The 17,712-nt window shown below is 49.9% G+C and overlaps 1 long non-coding RNA gene across 1 annotated transcript; it reads right to left on the reverse strand.

The window, feature by feature from the left end:
- Nucleotides 1-6,049: 6,049 nt before the first annotated feature.
- LOC116449084 lies at nucleotides 6,050-17,192 on the reverse strand. Its single transcript, XR_004242231.1, has 3 exons — nucleotides 16,845-17,192; nucleotides 13,914-14,022; nucleotides 6,050-6,308 (listed from the first exon to the last, which is right to left on the reverse strand). It is a non-coding gene; the product is annotated as an uncharacterized LOC116449084 (long non-coding RNA).
- Nucleotides 17,193-17,712: the final 520 nt, after the last annotated feature.

Below are 17,712 nucleotides of genomic sequence, written 5' to 3' on the forward strand. Positions count from 1 at the left end.
GGCAGGCCTGTCCATCAGCTCTGGTGCTTTCGGAAAACCAACGGAACTTTGAGCCAGAATTCATCTAGAAAAAATTAATCATCATATTTAAATATGAAATCTTTATGGTGGAGAGAAAAGGGTGAAAAAATAGCATTTTTTATCATCCCCTGCTCAGCCCTCAGGTTGCAAATCCAGTGGGAAATGCTCTTCCCGTTGTCCGGGAGCGGCGTTCCCGCTGCCTTGCAGCTCCTCATGGGCTTGCTCCAGTTAATTACAGGCTTTAATTAGTCCTGAGTGGTGCCTGGGGAATAAGATAACTGCTCTCTCCTGATTTATAACATTTCAGAGATTGCATCAGTCCAAACAAAGGAAAATTGGGAATCATTGCTGATTGATGAGCCTGGGCAGGATCGAGGGGAATTCCTGCACAAAAATCCCCGGGACAGAGCTCTGCTGCCAGCACGGGATTCAGGACATGGAAACCCCCAAAAATAAGGAGCAGGGGGGATTTTCCTGCACTCCTGGAGCCCTTCCAATGCCAGAGCTGGGATCCTGCCAGTGCAGGCCTGGATCTGGGGTGATCCTTGTGGATCCCTTCCAGCTCAGGATGTTCCATGACCCTGGGATATTCCGTAGCAGTTTGGTCCCCAAAGGCTCGTTAAAGCCACAGCCCCCACGTTTACTCCTAAATGCTGAGTTTTGGCTCCCCAGTGTCCATGAAAACGAGTTTCTGATTTTTCTGGATGAGCAATTCCCATCTGCTGGATTTAACCATGGATTTGCAGTGTTTTAGGAGCTGTGGTGATTTAGGAGCTCCAGACAGGAGCCTCCAGGGCTGCCCAGCTTGGCTCCCGGAGCTGCTCCCAGCTCTGCTCCTCCAGCATCCTCACACCTGGGCCCAGCCCAACGAGCCCAGAGAGCCCAGCACTTAAACCCTGCTTAAAATGAACGGTTGGCACTTTATCCACTAAACTCCAGACTTTTTACCCGCTCCACTATTCCCAGTGAGGAACCTGCCCTTCCTCAGTGCAAACGCTCCTCCTTTGCAGAGTCCTGGCTGGTTTTTGATGATTATTGTTATTATTGTCGATGATTATTGTTGTTATTTTCATTCTGAGCACTGTGTTATCCTTTCCCCACCAGCCTGGCCTGCTGGGCCTGGATTACTGAGGCTAAATTAGAGATGGAATCAGCACTCGTAGGGGCTTGGTAAAATCCAAAAATGGCACCACAAAATCCCTCCGAAGCCAAGCAACGAGGATGAAAATCCTGTGGCAGCCAGGGCAGGAATGATTTAGGTTTGGAATTCACAGAGCACAGAGATCGAAGCAGAGGTGACCTGTGGCTGTGGCAAACACGGAGGGGGTTTAAAGGGAAGTTTATTTCCAGACACTTCATTCTGCTCAGGGGCAGCCGGGGATGGGGCTGCGTTCGAGGGGGGCTGGGCCCCAGCAGGCACTGCCAGGGCTGGTACGAAGGTGATGTTAAATTGCAAATTAATTCCTGTTCCAAAGGCCATCTGGATGGCTTCCTCGGAGCTTTGTCTCTTCACTCAGATGAGTTTGCTGCCACCGTTTTGGTGCTGCCATTTCCTCAGTGCCAAAGGCAGTGGGATCCCAGCTGTGCCAATCCCCAGCTCGTTAGGGACAGACAGGTGTGGAAGGTTAGGTTTTATCCTTCTTTTGCTGTTGTTGTTTCTTTCTCCCAGGGAATTTTTCTCCCGTTTGCTGCCTAAAAGATGGGAAGGACGGTGCTTAAGGGACCAAAGCTGCGGCCGGGACGGGGAGGAGGGAGTGCAGCTGCTGCAGAGCTGGGGGTGAGTTTGGTGGCTGGGGGGTTTCTCTGGGGAAACGCACAGATCTGGGGGGCTGGGCTGGGGTCAGGGGCGGGGCTCGGCTCTCCTGGGGACCGGAGAGGGGACAGGTGTGGGTTTGGTGTGGGATTGCTGCTGCCACCACCGAGTCCTGTCCCTCACTGCTTCTCCCACCGTGGGTGAGCCTCTGCCCCCCAAGAGCGACCCTTGAACTGGCACATTTCAACCCCTGATCGCACTGGGAGGGAGCCTCACCCTCTGCTCGGTGCCTCGGGGGACCCCAAACCCCGACCCCACTGGGAGGGAGCCTCTCCCGGCTGCCGCTGCCGCCCCAGGACACGGCACGGGACAGGTGAGAGCCGCGGAAACCCCAAACAAACCCCGCTCTCCTCCTCCTCCTCTCTCCTCCCGGAGCTGCCCGGACCCCGTTGTTTTCTGCCGCTCTTTCGGGGGTTTTTTCTCCTCTTTAACCCAAAACCCCACACCCACGCGGTCATCCCGCTGTTCCCACAGCCGCGCTGAAGGGGGAATTGCCCGGCTGGGGAAAGGCGGCTGCTGGGATTCTGTTTGCCTTTGCTGGTGTTGCTTTTCTCGTTATGTATTCTCTTACTCCTTTTCCCAAACCTTTCCCTAATTCCAAAGGTACAACCACACGGAGGGAAGGGGGCGGTATTTCCCACGGCAGGAAGGTTCCCAGGAGGGCGGACGGGCGTCCTTCAAAGCAGGACACCAGGGAAGACCCGTGGCGAGGCTCGGGTGGGAAATGGGGCGGGATGAAAGCTGCAGGAACCCCACGGCAGCAGAGCATCGCTCCTGGGCAGAGGGACGATCCCATTCCTTCAAATCCCCGCCCTGTGGAAGGCGGTGGGGAGCATCCAAAGGGAGTTTGTGTCCATCCCACTCCTGCCTGTCACGGCATTCCCGAACTTTTCCCTGTCAGCGCACAGGACCTGCCCCCACCTCCTGATTCCGTCCTCAGGGCCGCTCAGCACTTCCCGGGAAATGCGCTGCTCTCCAGACACGTCTCTCCCATTTTTTTCTATTTCCCTCCCTTTTGTCCATTTCCCTCCCATTTATCCCCCTTGTTCCCCATTTTCCCCTTTTTCTTTTTTCTCCCCCCCCCTTTTTATGCCCCTCGTTCTTCTCCCCCTTTCTTCTCCCCCTTTTCCCCCCCATTTTCCCCCTGTTTTTTCCCCCCTTGTCCCCCTCCTTTTCCCCCTTTTCCCCCTCCCATTTTTCCCCATTTCCCCCCCAGTTTTTCCCCCCATTTTCCCCCCTTTATTCCCATTTTGGAGATGCAAAGAGAGGGAAGCCAAATGTGCTCCTGCTGCCAGCCCGGGATGCTGAGACCACAAATGCCAGGGAGGGCTCCCAGGCCGGCTGGAGTCACTGGAACACGGGATAGGAAACCCATTCCCACCCCAAAAATTGACCTCAGTTCCCTGGCATGGATCTATCCACGGGAATTTTCTTCCCCTCGATTTTAAAGGCTTCTCATGCAGCCCCGACCCAGCGCTTCTGATAGAAGATGGAACAAGGAAAATGAACACCCCAGTTCCAGCTCTGCTCTGGAATCCCACCATCGTTCCCAAATCTGCTGCTCTGCCTTTGTCTCCCAAACATCAATTCCATCCCGGGAAACAAAAGGCTGATAATACGATATAATACGATATAATACGATATAATACGATATAATATGATATAATATAATATGATATAATATAATATAACATGATTAATATATATTATATATTAATATATTAATAATATAAAAGAATAATGAGTTATAGATTATGAATAATAGATGTTAGTATATAAAATATAGACTACATTATAATATAATATATCATAATATAATTAATATATTAATATAAAATTATATATATCATCTATATATAATAATAATATATTAATATAATCAATATATAATATGAGATAATTAATATAGTAACAATATATAATAATATTGTTTTATAATATTAATATTATACAATATTAATATATAATACATAATAATGTAATGTAATTTGTATACAATATATTAATAATGATTTTATTTATATATTATTATATCTTAATATGTAATATTTATAACACTATATAATATTATATTATAATCATTATATATAATATATATCATATATATAATGATTTTTATATATATAATGATTATAATATAATATAATTAATATTTAATATTAATTATAATTAATTAGTAAGTATATTAATTGTATATTATCATATATTAATAATTATATTATATATTCTATATTAATATATAATTATATTATATATTCTAATTAGATATTATTATATATCGATTATATTAATTATAATTAATTATTAATATTAATTATAATATATTATATCATATTATATTATATATATAAAGAATCATTATATATATTATATATATATGAATCATAATATAATATAATATTATATTATATTATATCATATTCATAAAAATCATAGTATAATATAATACCTATAATACAATATAATACAATATAATACAATACAATGATTTTTCCCTTCTGGAAGGAGCCCCCCACTTCCCTCCCCGTGCCCCCACCCAGCCCCAAGCGCAGCCCACGCCCCCAGAGGTTCCCGGTGCTGCGGGGGCAGAGAGCGGGGGCAGGGCCGGGCAGGATCGGGGTCGCTGCCGAGCGGGAGCACGGGGAATGTTGATCCTGAGATCCGGGCTGTGGTTAAAGGGGAATTCACGGGTGTCTGCAGCTCTCACTGGTGCCTTCGTCTGACCCCTTGACCCCAAATGGCCCCAAGTGACCCGTGGATCAATTAAAAATCACTCCAACGACCTCAAGTAATCCCTGTGACCTCAAGTAACCCCAGGCAGGGCCTCAAATGACCTCAAGTAACCCTGAATGACCTCAAGTAACCCCAGTCAGTGCCCCAAATGACCTCAAGTAACCCCTGGATCAATTAAAAAATACTCCAATGACCTCAAGTAACCCCTGTGACCTCAAGTAACCCCAATGACCTCAAATAACCCCATTCAGGGCCTCAAATGACCTCAAGTAACCCCAGTCAGGGCCCCAAATGACCTCAAGTAACCCCTGGATCAAGTAAAAAGTACTCCAATGACCTCAAGTAACCCCTGTGACCTCAGGTAACCCCATCAGAGAATTCAATGACCTTGAGTAACCCCAAATGACCTCAAGTAACCCCAATCCGGGCCCCAAATGACCTCAAGTAACCCCTGGATCAATTGAAAAATACTCCAATGACCTCAAGTAACCCCTGTGACCTCAAGTAACCCCTATGACCTCAAGTAACCCCAGTCAGGGCCCCAAATGACCTCAAGTAACCCCTGCCAGGGACTAAAAAAAACTCGAGTAACCCAAAATGACCTTGAGTAACCCCTGTGACCTCAAGTAACCCCTATGACCTCAAGTAACCCCAATCCGGGCCTCAAATGACCTCAGGTAACCCCGGTCAGGGCCCCAAATGACCTCAAGTAACCCCTGGATCAAGTAAAAAGTACTCCAATGACCTCAAGTAACCCCTATGACCTCAAGTAACCCCAAGCAGGGCCTCAAATGACCTCAAGTAACCCCTGAATCAATTTAAAAAGACTTCAATGACCTCAAGTAACCCCTGTGACCTCAAGTAACCCCAGTGAGGGCCCCAAATGACCTCGAGTGACCCCAAATGACCTCGAGTAACCCCTGTATCCTCATTAATGCCCGTTTCCCTCCTGTGACCCCACAGTGGCTCCTCTGAGGGGTTTCATTCCCCCTCAGTTGCTCCCCGTGTCCCCCACCAGGACCCTTTGGGGTTCCCCCTCCCCCCCCATGCCCTGGGTGTCCCCTTTTGTCCCCCAGAGCTGTCCCTGGCCCCCCCAAAGCCCTGGGGGCTCTGCTGGGCCGGGGTGTCCCTGCTGGAGTCTGTTCCCTTTCCCCGCCCCTCCAGGCTCTGGAATGTTGGAGGTGGCAGCTCCTGGAGCCCCCGGTGCCACCAGGGACAATTCCAGGTGCCAGAGCCTGGCAGGGCCACCGGGGCCTCCCTGTGCCTCGGCCCCCCAGAGCCCAGCAGGGTGTGCTGGATGCGCCCCATGGGAGGGAGGGACGCTGTCCGTGGGGAAAGAACCCGGGCATTTATTGACGTGTGCGGGGGCAGAGGCACCGCTGGACCCGGACATTGCAATCAGTTCCTTCGTTAACAATACCTGACGAGCTCCCCCAGTTCTACCCCAGAACTGTGAGGGATATGCACACAATGGAATTCCAGAGTTGTGCCATGATGTGGTCAACTTTATTTCTTTTAAAGTTTTTATTTATTTATCTGTATTTCTTTATTTCTGTAAGTGCTGTGCAAGAGCTCTCAGATTCTGCAGAACGTTCTCGTGGATCCCCTCGGATTCTCCTGCTGGGTGGCAGCTCTGTGTCCTTCTCGCTGCTGGTGGCCCAGAGCCTTTATTCCCTGATTCTCTTGGAATGTGCCTCGTCATTAGGAACTTGGTGGAAATCCTTCCCCATCAGCTCCTGCACTGTGAACAGGAATCCACCAGAAAATTGCCAAAACCGTTCTGAAACAGCCCCAAAGCCAGCCTGCAAAGGACCCAGGAGCTGGGCCAATGATCCCAGAGGTCTTTTCCAGCCTTCCCAATTCCATGGTCCTGTGATTAAAGCTCAGGACTTTTTCCTGGGACACAGAGGGCTCTGACATCCCCCCTGTAACTCCCAGGTGGGGTTTTTTGGGAATTATCATTTTTTTCCTGCAGCGGCTGCTGCAAAGCTCAGCCCAGAGCCAAAATCTGTGAAAGCTCCGCTCCCACAGCGACTGCAGCTCGCTGTAAATGTCATTTTTCATATTTAATCACCCAGGCTGGCCCCAATATTTACAGCAGGAGCCGTTTGGTCGGGGAGTTCAATGTATTTATGGTTAAACATCCCACCCAGCCCGGATATTGGAGGAGACGGAGCCAGAGGCACGGACGGGGAATTGCGCCCAGCGTGAGCTGGGAATGGAACTGCACGGGGAGGTTGGGGCTCTGCTTCTCCCTGCAGGATGTCTGAATTTCATTTTTAATCCTTGGTGTGAAAGGAGCTCCTGTCAGGGGTGCCTGGGTGGATTTTATTCATCCGAGCTGGGGGAGAAACACAAAACCCAAAGGAAAAAGCAAGAGAGGAACAAAAAACTCCCCAAACTACAAAACCCCAAAAAAATCCCAAACAAACAAACAAAACCCACCCAAAAAACCAACAACAACAAAAAAACCAACACAAAGAAACCCCCAAAAAACCAACACAAAGAAACTCCCAAAACCCCACCAAAAAAACCCCAAAAAACAACAAAAAATCCCTAAAAACCAAAACAAATTTTAAAAAACAACCAAAAAACAACCCGAGAAAGGAACCAAAAAACCCCCAAACCCCCCAAAAAATCAAGAAAGGAAGGAAAAATTCAAAAATAAAATGAGAGCCAGTGAAAAGGTTTTACTTTGCTATTTGTATACTTTCCCCATGTTATTTTATATTAATAAAATATATATATTATATATATAATATATATATGTTATATATATAATACATATAGAATATATATAATATATATTCTATATATATAATATATAATACATATATTCTATATATATATTTTATATTAATAATATATATTTTTTTATATTTTATATTATATATTTTTATCTTTTATATTATATAATATATAAATTATATAGTTTTTATATTTTATATATAATATATAAAAATAAAATATAATATATATAATAAAATATATAATTAATTACATCTATTACATCACATCTATTATTAATTATGACGATAATTTAGGCAGTGATTCTATATCTATCTACCCCCTAAATACACTTATTCCCATACTTTACTGTGCTACAAACACGCCGGGAGTGGAGCTGCGTGAATCAACACCTGTTTGCTGAAGCAGCCTTTGGAAAATGTAATTCCCAGAGAATTAAAAATGCATTTCCCCCCCACCCCCCAAAAAAAAACCCCTTTCCCATAAAGGCACTAAGAATCCCCATCTCAGACTGGTTTGGACTGGGAGGGACCTCAAAGCCCATCCGGACCATGGGCAGGGACACCTTTCCCCATCCCAGGCTGCTCCCAGCCCCACCCAGCCTGGCCTTGGGCACTGCCAGGGATCCAGGGGCAGCCACAGCTGCTCTGGGAATTCCAGCCCAGCCCCTCCCCACCCTCCCAGGGAACAATTCCTTCCCAAGATCCCATCCAGCCCTACTCTAACCCACTGCACAACCCCCTGGAATAACCTCACTCCTCGGTTTCTCCATTTGCTGTGCAGAAATTGGGGTTTGCACCATTAATCACCGGGGCTCTGGAGCAAGGACTCTCCTCCTGCTTGCAAACAAGGGATCAGCGTGCTCGGGATATTCCCAGAGCATCCCAGGCTCCTCCTGCCCATCCCAGCTGGATCCACACCCCCAGGAGAAGGGGCAGTGCCCCGGAAGCCAAAGGCACAAGCTCCTAATGCTCCAGAGGAGCAGTGGGCAGAAATACAGACAAATATCGGCCAGCCCCGGTGCTTCCAGCCAGGATGAAAATCCGAGGCACAACATCCCCCTGCTCCGTTACTATGGAGATCCCACAGAGGACAGAACAGCACGGCACAGCCCTAGGGATGAACCAAAGCTCCCAGACAAGATCCTGATCTGCCCATCCAACAATTCCAGGCGCAGGGAACACCAATCCAAAGGCAAAAACACAAGGGAGGGAGCAGCAGGGCACACCCCCAGCGTGCCAAGGTCAAACACATCCCGTTAATTAACCAGGGGCTGCTGGCTGCAAACTGCCCCAAATCAGCCCTTCTGGAACTGCTGTTGTTCTGTGAGCCTGTGGAATTCCAGGCTCAGGCCGCGCTTCCCACTTTTCACCCAGGAAACAGCCCAAGAACTCAGCCCATGGCACTTAAAATTTTAAGTAGAATTCCTTCTCTGCTTATTCCAGGGGGTCTCAATTGTCCATTTCAAATCCATTTCTGGCGCAAAGAATCCCTGCAAATCTCCAAGCATTCAGGAAAGACGCCCAACCATAAATGGATGAAATATCCCTGGGTTTGTCCATCCACCTCTCACATCCCAGCAGCAGGGAAAGCTGCTGGATAACCCTGCTCCAGGGTTGCTGCAATCAGGGAAGACACTTCTCTGGGATTGGAGCTGTGGGATAAGGCAGGACACACAGCTGCTGATTGCTGTTTTCCTGGGAAACGGGAACTGTTGGGATTTGGGGGCTGATGGGGTTTTGATTAACTCCAAACTTTTCCCACAAGCAGGAGACAGGGACGACCTTTCTACATAGGGAAGCGACAGCCCAGGAAAAGATTCCTGGGAGTCCTGGGCAATTCCCAGCCCACAGGTTTCTATCCTGCACAGGAACACACTCCCAGGTCATGGAAAACTCATGGACAAACCCCAGGGAGACAAGCGACAACCATCCCTTCCCTATCCTTGTCCCAGATCCCATTCCATGAGCAGCTCCTCAACACCCACCTGAGCCAGGCTCAGGAGGCCACAGGGATGTGCTCCCTCCTCCTCCTCCTTTTCCCACTTATCTTAAAGCTCCAGGGATTCCAGCGGCCTCCAAACCCTGCTGGGAGCAGGATCTGCTGCTCTCAGGTGTGGCACAACAGCAGGGAATTGCTTTCCTGGGAGAAGATCGAGGTGGCCTCCCATGGAATCCCTCTGTGGGCTTTTCCTGGGCTGCAGTTTCCTTCCCGGTACACCTTACCCCATCCCTGGCACCTTTCCCAGGTGCCTTCCATGAATCCTGCCACCTTTACGATTTCAACCAGGATGCAAAACCCCTGTGAATACTCAGGTGCCCAGCCCCAGCTGCACCCAGTAATTCCCCCAGGGAAATTTCCCTCCTGCCATGCCGAGCTCCCCACTTCATTCCCAGCGGGACATTCCACCTCCAAACGTCCCAAATTCCCCTTCCCAGCTCCTTTCACCCTCTGGCACGGGCTCACCCATCCACGCCCCTGCAGTGTGCACCGGCAAAATGTCTTTGCCCAGGCCCTGCATGGAAAAAGGGAGCAGGGAAAATTCCATGCGGGAGCCTCTGGTGCTGCTTCCTGCCGATCCAAGCATTTTGCTGGAGAAAGCCTTGGGAGCACGGCAGGAAAGGCAGGGAATGATGGATCTCACCCAGCCACCGGCACCACAGCGAGGGGAGAGATGGAGGGAGCGCTCCAGAGCAGCAGATGCGCAGGGGCTCCCTCGCATCCATCTTCCACACGTTCCTGCTCCAGCCGAAATTCCTGCTCCAGCTGAAATCCCCGCTCCGGGCACACACAGAGGGCAACAGGCACGGCTCACCCTCCCCACCCCCACGGCTCTAGGGGCTGTTTTTCCAGGTGAGGAAGTTTTCCTCTGCGATTTATCCCTGCATTTGTCAGGAGGAGACTGCTGGGTCTCAGCTCCGTGGATTTGCTCTCCAGCAGGATGTGGATGAGCCCAGCTCCACCTGTGGCTCCATCCTTTTCCATGGAGACGCTGGAGAATCCCTGCTCCAGCCCTGCCAGCAGCATCCAGCCCGCCGGGAAATGAGGGATACAAAATCCACCCTGAGCCCCAGGAGCCCAGCCCCCCTTCCAAAGCCTGCTTCCCATCGCAGGCACACCCAGCCACGGGAGCAGCACATTCCCGATGCTGGGAATTCCCCTCTGGCTCTGCCCAGCTCCCTGTGGTTAATTCCTTGTGCCTTCTCCTCGCGGGTGGATGTTGTTTAGGAGCAGTAAGGAATATCCAGGCGGGGTGGAGGAGAGCAGGGTTCCCGCTGCATGGAGATGTTTGTTGTTTATTCCTCTTCAAGGCTCGTTAGATTAATCTGTTCTAAATTACCCCATGCTGCCAGGCACAATTATCGGGATTTATTGGGATCATGCCGGTGCTTTATTTCCCTCGGATGGGAGGCGGGGGGTTGCTTCTCCAGTGCTCCCAGGAAGCTGCTGCTGCTGCTGGAGCAGCATTCCCTTCTCCAGAGGGAACAACCTCCAGCTCAGGCTTCTGTCCACATTAATTCCTTTTATTTTTTTCCCAGCAGAGAGGAATCACAGAATCATGGAATGGTTTGAAATGTTAAAGCCCATCCCATTCCATCCCCTGTTCCCTTATCCCAGGCTGCTCCAAGCCCCATCCAGCCTGACCTTGGACGCTGCCAGGGATTTGGCAGCCACAGCTGCTCTGGGCAAGGACAGAATTCCTGCCCCCCGAACATCTTCCTGCCTCTGTTTCCTGGGTGGAAATGGCTCCTCCTCAGACATTCCTCAGGCTTTCCAGGAGTGACACTAACACGGAAATAAAGCCTCCCGCTCCGTGCTGTGTAAAAAGACTTCACCTCATTCCTTTAGGAAAACCCCACATTTTTGTTCGAAGCTGCAGTTCCCGTTATTACATTTAATTGGTGCCCTCAGGGGCTCAAACCGAGCCCGGCTGGGCTGACATTCAATTATTTTCCACCAGGGCTCGTGAGGGAAAGGTGCAATTAGAGCAGGAGGGGCTGGTGCTGACTCCCACCAAACAGACCTGGAGGGGCTGGGGCAGGGAAGGGAACGGAGCTGGGAAGGGGCTGGAGCCCCAGGAGCGGCTGAGGGAGCTGGGAAGGGGCTCAGGCTGGAGCAAAGGAGGCTCAGGGGGGACCTTGTGGCTCTGCACAAGTCCCTGACAGGAGGGGGCAGCCGGGGGGGTCGGGCTCTGCTCCCAGGGAACAGGGACAGGAGGAGAGGGAACGGCCTCAGGTTGCAGCAGAGGAAGTTTAGGTTGGATATTGGGAATAATCTGAGCATGGAAAGGGTTGTCCAGCCCTGGCACTGCTGCCCAGAGGGGTTTAGCAGCCCTGTGGATGTGGCACTTGGGGGCAGTGGCCTTGGCAGAGCTGGGGATGGTTGGACTCAGTGACCTTGGAGGGTTTTTCCAACCTGAACCATTCCATGATCCTGTTATCCAGCAATACCAAAGCCAGGGGCAGAATTGGGGTTCTCCCTCTCCCCAGGGGGGCTCTGGGCACCTCCTTCCCACCCCAATAAAATGAGAGCAACAACACCTGCACGAGGGGCTGGGAACCCATCAGCTGCTGCTTTAAACAACACCTCTGTAAACAACATCACCTCAAACAACATCACTCTAAAGAACTGTTTCTCCCCTTGGAAAGGGCCCCTGCCTCCTCCCAGGGAAGAGCATCCAAGGTGCTGATGTGGGAGGAAGGAGGCAGAGCCTGTTTGAACCCCCAGCACCCCCAGCATCCCCACAGATCCTCCCTCCCCAAACGCCTGCACTGTGCAAACGCTTTGGAACTGAAGTGTTTAATCAGGATCTCCCGAGAGGAAATGCAGCCACGAGGAAAGAAAGAGCAACTTTTTCATAGAGGAAGAAAAAAAGGGCCCTTTGGAGTAAAACAAATGATTCTCTACCAAAGAACGGCCCGGGGACACGGAGCCAATGGGGAGCTTTTGATGCCACAATATTGCACTGAGATTAATTCAGAGCTCAGCTTTTACCCCAATTATAAATCTCCCTCAGCAAGTAAGGAAATAGAATTTATTCTCCTCTGAGAGCAGACTGAATTCCAGCCTTTCTCTGTGAGTTTTCAGCTATGGAGCTTAGGGACAATCTAACAAAATTATCTCAGCGCCGCTTTCATCAAATCTCTATTATGTGAGTATTATGCTTTTGATTTTTAGGCCGTGCCCTACCAGCTGTAAGCAAATTACCTCAGGATATTCCCTCTTTTCTGCCATTTAGACAAATCTCCATTTCCTCTCCTTTCAGGGACAGAGAGGAAATGCTGGAGTCACCAGGGCCAGTCTCCCAGCAGGGACAAAACATCCATTAAACTTTAATCCAAGCAGTTCCACACGGCCCCACGATCTTTCCCGAGCTCTGATTGTTCTGCTGAGGTCTCTCCATGACCCCTGGGAGCTGGAACATTTCATTTCCACGGATAATCAGGTTATCCAGAAAAACCCAGCACTGCAGAGACACCCTACAAACATGTGCTGCACGCTGAGCCCCTGTGTTTGTGATAAAATGACCAAAAACCAGGAGAAACCAAAATTCCAGTGGTGCAGAACCATGGGATGGAATCCCTCGTGCTCCTCAAGCCCTCAGACTCCCTTGGAAATCCAAACTCCTGCTGTTTCCCTCTGGGGTATTTGACCCAGCAAACACAAACCCATATCCAATATTTCTGACATCCGACACGCTGAGGCCTCATGTTTACAGTGAAATAACCAAAAACCAGAAGGAAACAAAATTCCACCAGTGTAGAGCCAGGGGATGGAATCCCTCATGCTCTTCAAGCCCTCAGACTTCCTTGGAAATCCAAACCTGTGCTTTTAACTCCTGCTGTTTCCCTCTGGAATATTTGACCCCAGCCCATATCCAATATTTCTGACACCTGGCACGCTGAGGCCTCATGTTTACACTGAAATAACAAAAAACCAGGAGAAACAAAAATTCCATCAGTGTAGAGCCAGAGGACAGAGCTCCTCACACTCCTCAAACCCTCAGGCTTCCCTTGGAAATCCAAATCTCTTCTTTCAGCTCCTGCTTTTCCCTCTGGGCCATTTGACCCAGCCCACACAAGCCTATCCCCTATTTCTGGCGCTCGGCATGCTGTTATTTTAAACACAGTTTCAATAAACTCCCGGGGTTGATGCAGTTGGAGGCCTGCAAACAAACGAGCTCATTAAACACCACAGGCACTCAGCAACATCTCCGGTGGCCAATCCCAGCTCGGGCAGGGCTGTCATTTATAACTTCGATCCCCCCAGCTAAAGTGTTTAATCTGCTCATAAACATCAATCTCTGATCTTTATTGCCCCATTCTGCAGCCTGAGCACAAAACCTGCTCCAATTAAGCCCCCCCAAAGCGACTCTCGCAAATAAAGACTGACTTTAATACTCCACAACAGAATTCCCTGGGATCCGTCTTCTATTGAAGCGTCCCTGGAGCTCAGGAAGAGGTTTGGAATGACAAAAGCATCCCCAAAGGGCTGGGGAACAGCAGCTGGGGAGCTGGAGCTGCTCTGGGACAACGCAGATGTCACCAGGAGGTTACGGAGCGTGGCCCAGCATTCCGGGTGACATTCCATAACTCACCCTTAAAAACGATGGGAGATCCCATTAAGCTCCAGTTGGCTCCAGGCCCTCGTTCTCCACTCGCCAGGGAAATGGAATGGTTGGGAATGATGCATGGAGCAGGGGAGGACTGCCAGGAAAAATAAATCAGAGGGAGCCCGTTAACACCTAATGATGCCAGGCTGCCGTTAATTCATTCCCAATCCAAGGAGCTGTTAAAGAAGCCACTGGAATAATGATTTTCCTCTGGATATCAGCACGGCTCGGAGCTGGAATCTGCACCCACTGGAGCATCAGATGTCTTTCTGCAAGGTTCTCCTGGGAAAGAACATTTTCCAGTGGAGATGGATGGTAATTAAGGACAATTATCCCAGTCCAAGGTGGAGAACTTGAAGAGTGCCCCTCATTCTCCCCACATTCCTGCAGGAGCCCAGGGAGAGGCAGCAGCCGGGACATGGAAATCCGCTGGTCCCAGTTTTTAACAGGATTTGCTGGGTTTCTGCTGCACAAAAGGAAATGTAAACCCACAGTTTACTGTCCAAGAATTCCCTTAATCCCAGATCACCTGGAAGATGATCTGTGGGGGAAAAAAAGGTCATTTTGGCTTCACTCACCACTTCTTTTTCCCTGAGAAAACAAGACAAATGAGTCATGGAATATCCTGAGCTGGAAGAGACCCCCACAGGGATCATCCAGTCCAACTCCTGGCCCTGCACAGACACCCCAACAATCCCACCCTGTGCCTGAGGGCTTTGTCCAAACGCTCCTGGAGCTCTGGCAGCATCAGGGCCAGGACCATTCCCTGGGGAACCTGGGGAAGGGTGGAGCAAGGAATGTTTCCCTATGAGGAAAGGCTGGAATGAGCTTTTCTGTTGGGTTTTTACACCAACATTCACGTGAATTCCAGAGGTGTCTGAGCAGATGGAAAGTTTAGCGGAGTCCCCATCCCTGGAATTGTTCCAAAACCCATGGATGTGACACTTGAGGGTGTGGTTCAGCGGGGAACGCGGAGCTGCTGGGCTGAGAGTTGGACTTGATGAATTTAAAGATCTTTTCCAACCCTTAGGGATTCTGTGATTCCATGATTCTATGAGACTATTCCAAGCCCTGGGATCCTGGGAGCTGCCTGAGCCAGCCCAGGGACTGATCCCCGAGCCCAAGGCTTGGCCCATCCCTGTTTGTGTCCAAAGCTCCATCCATCCCTCCCCATGGATCCATGTTAACAATCCTGGAGCACACACAACCCCGGGGAGCTTTGCTTCCCTGAAAAATGCTTTGTTCTGAGCCAGGAAAATACATGGAAGCACTTAAATTCCTGCCTTTTAGCCCTGCAGCTCTGGGAATGCATTTGAGTTCCTGATTCCAGCTGCTGCAGCTCCTCAAAGGGAACTTCTCCAGTGAAGTGTCCGGCGTGTCCATGAAGCAGCTGGGACAGGGATCACATCAGCAATTCGGGAAGTGCTGCTTTCAATCCAGACACTGCTTTCCACCTCAAGGCAGAAAAACGTGGATGAATCCCCCAGCAAAGCCATGCCCTGAGAATGTGAAACGTTGCTGGCAGTGCTGGGCAATCCGGAACGTGCTCCTCGCTGGAATGAGCTCCTGAGCACTTTGGTTCATCGGGAGGCCAATTGCTAACCCTGTCAGGCAATATTCCAGTGATGGATACCAAAAGGATGTCCAGGGTAATCAGGCTCTGTTCCTGAGGGCTGTAATTGGGTTAAGCTCCTGAACGAACCCTTCAGAGCAGCAGCCTGGGCAAAGGGAGAGCAGGAAATGCAGGAGGAAAGGAGGAGGAAAAAAAATTATTCCATGCAAAGGGATAAATTTGAGTCTGTGGGTTGTGCTCTTCATGTGACACCTTAAAAATGATTAATGGGAATAGAAATGTCACAGAAATGTATGGATATGGCATTATGGAAGTGACCATGATGCCAGAATCATGGAATTGTGGAATGGTTTGGATTGGAAGGGACCTTAAAGCCCATCCAGTACCATCCCTGCCATGGGCAGGGACACCTCCCACTGTCCCAGGCTGCTCCCAGCCCCAGTGTCCAGCCTGGCCTTGGGCACTGCCAGGGATGGGACATCCTTGGAAAAATCCACTCCAGCACCTCTCCACCCTCCCAGGGAAGAATTCCTCCCCAACATCCCATCTAACCCTGCCCTCTGGGGGCCATTCCCCAACCCAAGGGCTGCAAGTTCAGGATACTCCGAAACACAGGACGTGCTCCCTCTTCAGCCTCCTACTGCCCTGAAAATCCCCAAACCAATTCCAGGACACGCAATGCCCTGAGCCAGCTCACCTTTGCTCTCAGCCCCCCATTTTCATTTAACTCCCCCATTACAAAAGGAAAGGCTGTTGGATCTGCTTTCCCCTCCAGCAGAAGAAAGCCTGGAATTCCCAATTCCAGCACTTGCCAGTGAGAGATTTTTCCTGGAGTCAGCTCTAAACGAATATTGACATTATAGCCAATCCATTAGATGTCCCTGTGTTTACATCAGGACCCACTGGCAGGACAACCAATCCATCTAAACGTGGAGCTGTTGGATTTCAGTGGAGCCTGGGAACGCCACCTCTCCCTTCCCCTTTTCCCTCAGCTTTCCCTGTGTGTATCCATCACTCCTCACACGTTTCATAAGCTGGGATGTCGCCTCCAGTCTCCCTACAAACTGCTTGGAGGGGTTGTTTCGATCTCAAAGCCTGGGAAATTTGCTTTAGGGAGCTCTTCTAAGCAATGTGTGTTCTGATGGATGAGAAAGTCAAGGGTTGCTCTGAATTTCGTCTTCATGGGGGGTCTGAGATGCAGGATAGGCAACGAGGGACACCCCAAAAACCTTCTCCGGTCCAACAAATTCAAGCTGATTTCCCCCTGCTGCTACACTGTAAAACAAACCCCCAAAGACCTATTTAAAAATATCAAATAATACTGGAAATCCACACAAACTCACCCGCAGACATTCTGGGAACACAGCAGGATTTTTAACGAAGTGCTGAAGTCTGGAGCTGAAGGGAATTCCCATCAGGATTTAAGGGACACCCGAGCTGTCCCTCTGGGTTTGTCCCAGCCCTAAAGGAGCATTTCCCCCCAGCTGCCATGAGGCTGCTCCGTCCTCATTCCAGCTGCCAGCAGCAATGGGGATGTGCCAGCTCCTCCGGGCTCAACCCCTGCCATTCCCAGCTGCTCTGTGCCCACGCACAGCTTTGTAAACACGGAAACAACTCAATTAATTCAGGGCTAACGTTGATTGCGATCATTTGAGGAGCAGCCCCGTGTTTACAGATCCACAGCTGTGAAATCCGAATCCCAGGCAGAGCAGCTTGGTCAGGGGAAGCAGAGCAGGAATTATTTCCTTCCTTCTGTTTCCTGGGAGGCCCCACCTTTGACTTGAAGAACAAAGGGATCCCAGCCCCAAATCCCAAAGGGACAAGGAGGTTTTCCTCCAGAGGTCAGGTCCAGCTGGATCAGACAAAGCTGATCCACAAAAAACTCCCCAAACCCACTCAGAAAGACACGGAATAGCCACAGAATCCCAGAATCCCTGAGGCTGGAAAAGAGCTCCAAGACTGAGTCCAAGCTGTGCCTGATCCCCACCTCGTCCCCAGCCCAGAGCACTGGGGACATGTCCGGGAATTCCTTGGACACCTCCAGGGGTGGGGACCCCAAACTTCCCTGGGCAGCCCCTGCCAAGGCCTGAGCACCCTTTCCATGGGGAAATTCCTACTGCTGTCCACCCTGAGCCTCCCTTGTAATGGAGAACACCAAGACTTTACCCACCCTGGAAATAAATTCAATCGAAGGGAAGTGAGGGGTTGAGG

This window comes from Corvus moneduloides, chromosome 10, assembly GCF_009650955.1.
Source record: "Corvus moneduloides isolate bCorMon1 chromosome 10, bCorMon1.pri, whole genome shotgun sequence".
Lineage (NCBI taxonomy): Eukaryota > Metazoa > Chordata > Aves > Passeriformes > Corvidae > Corvus > Corvus moneduloides.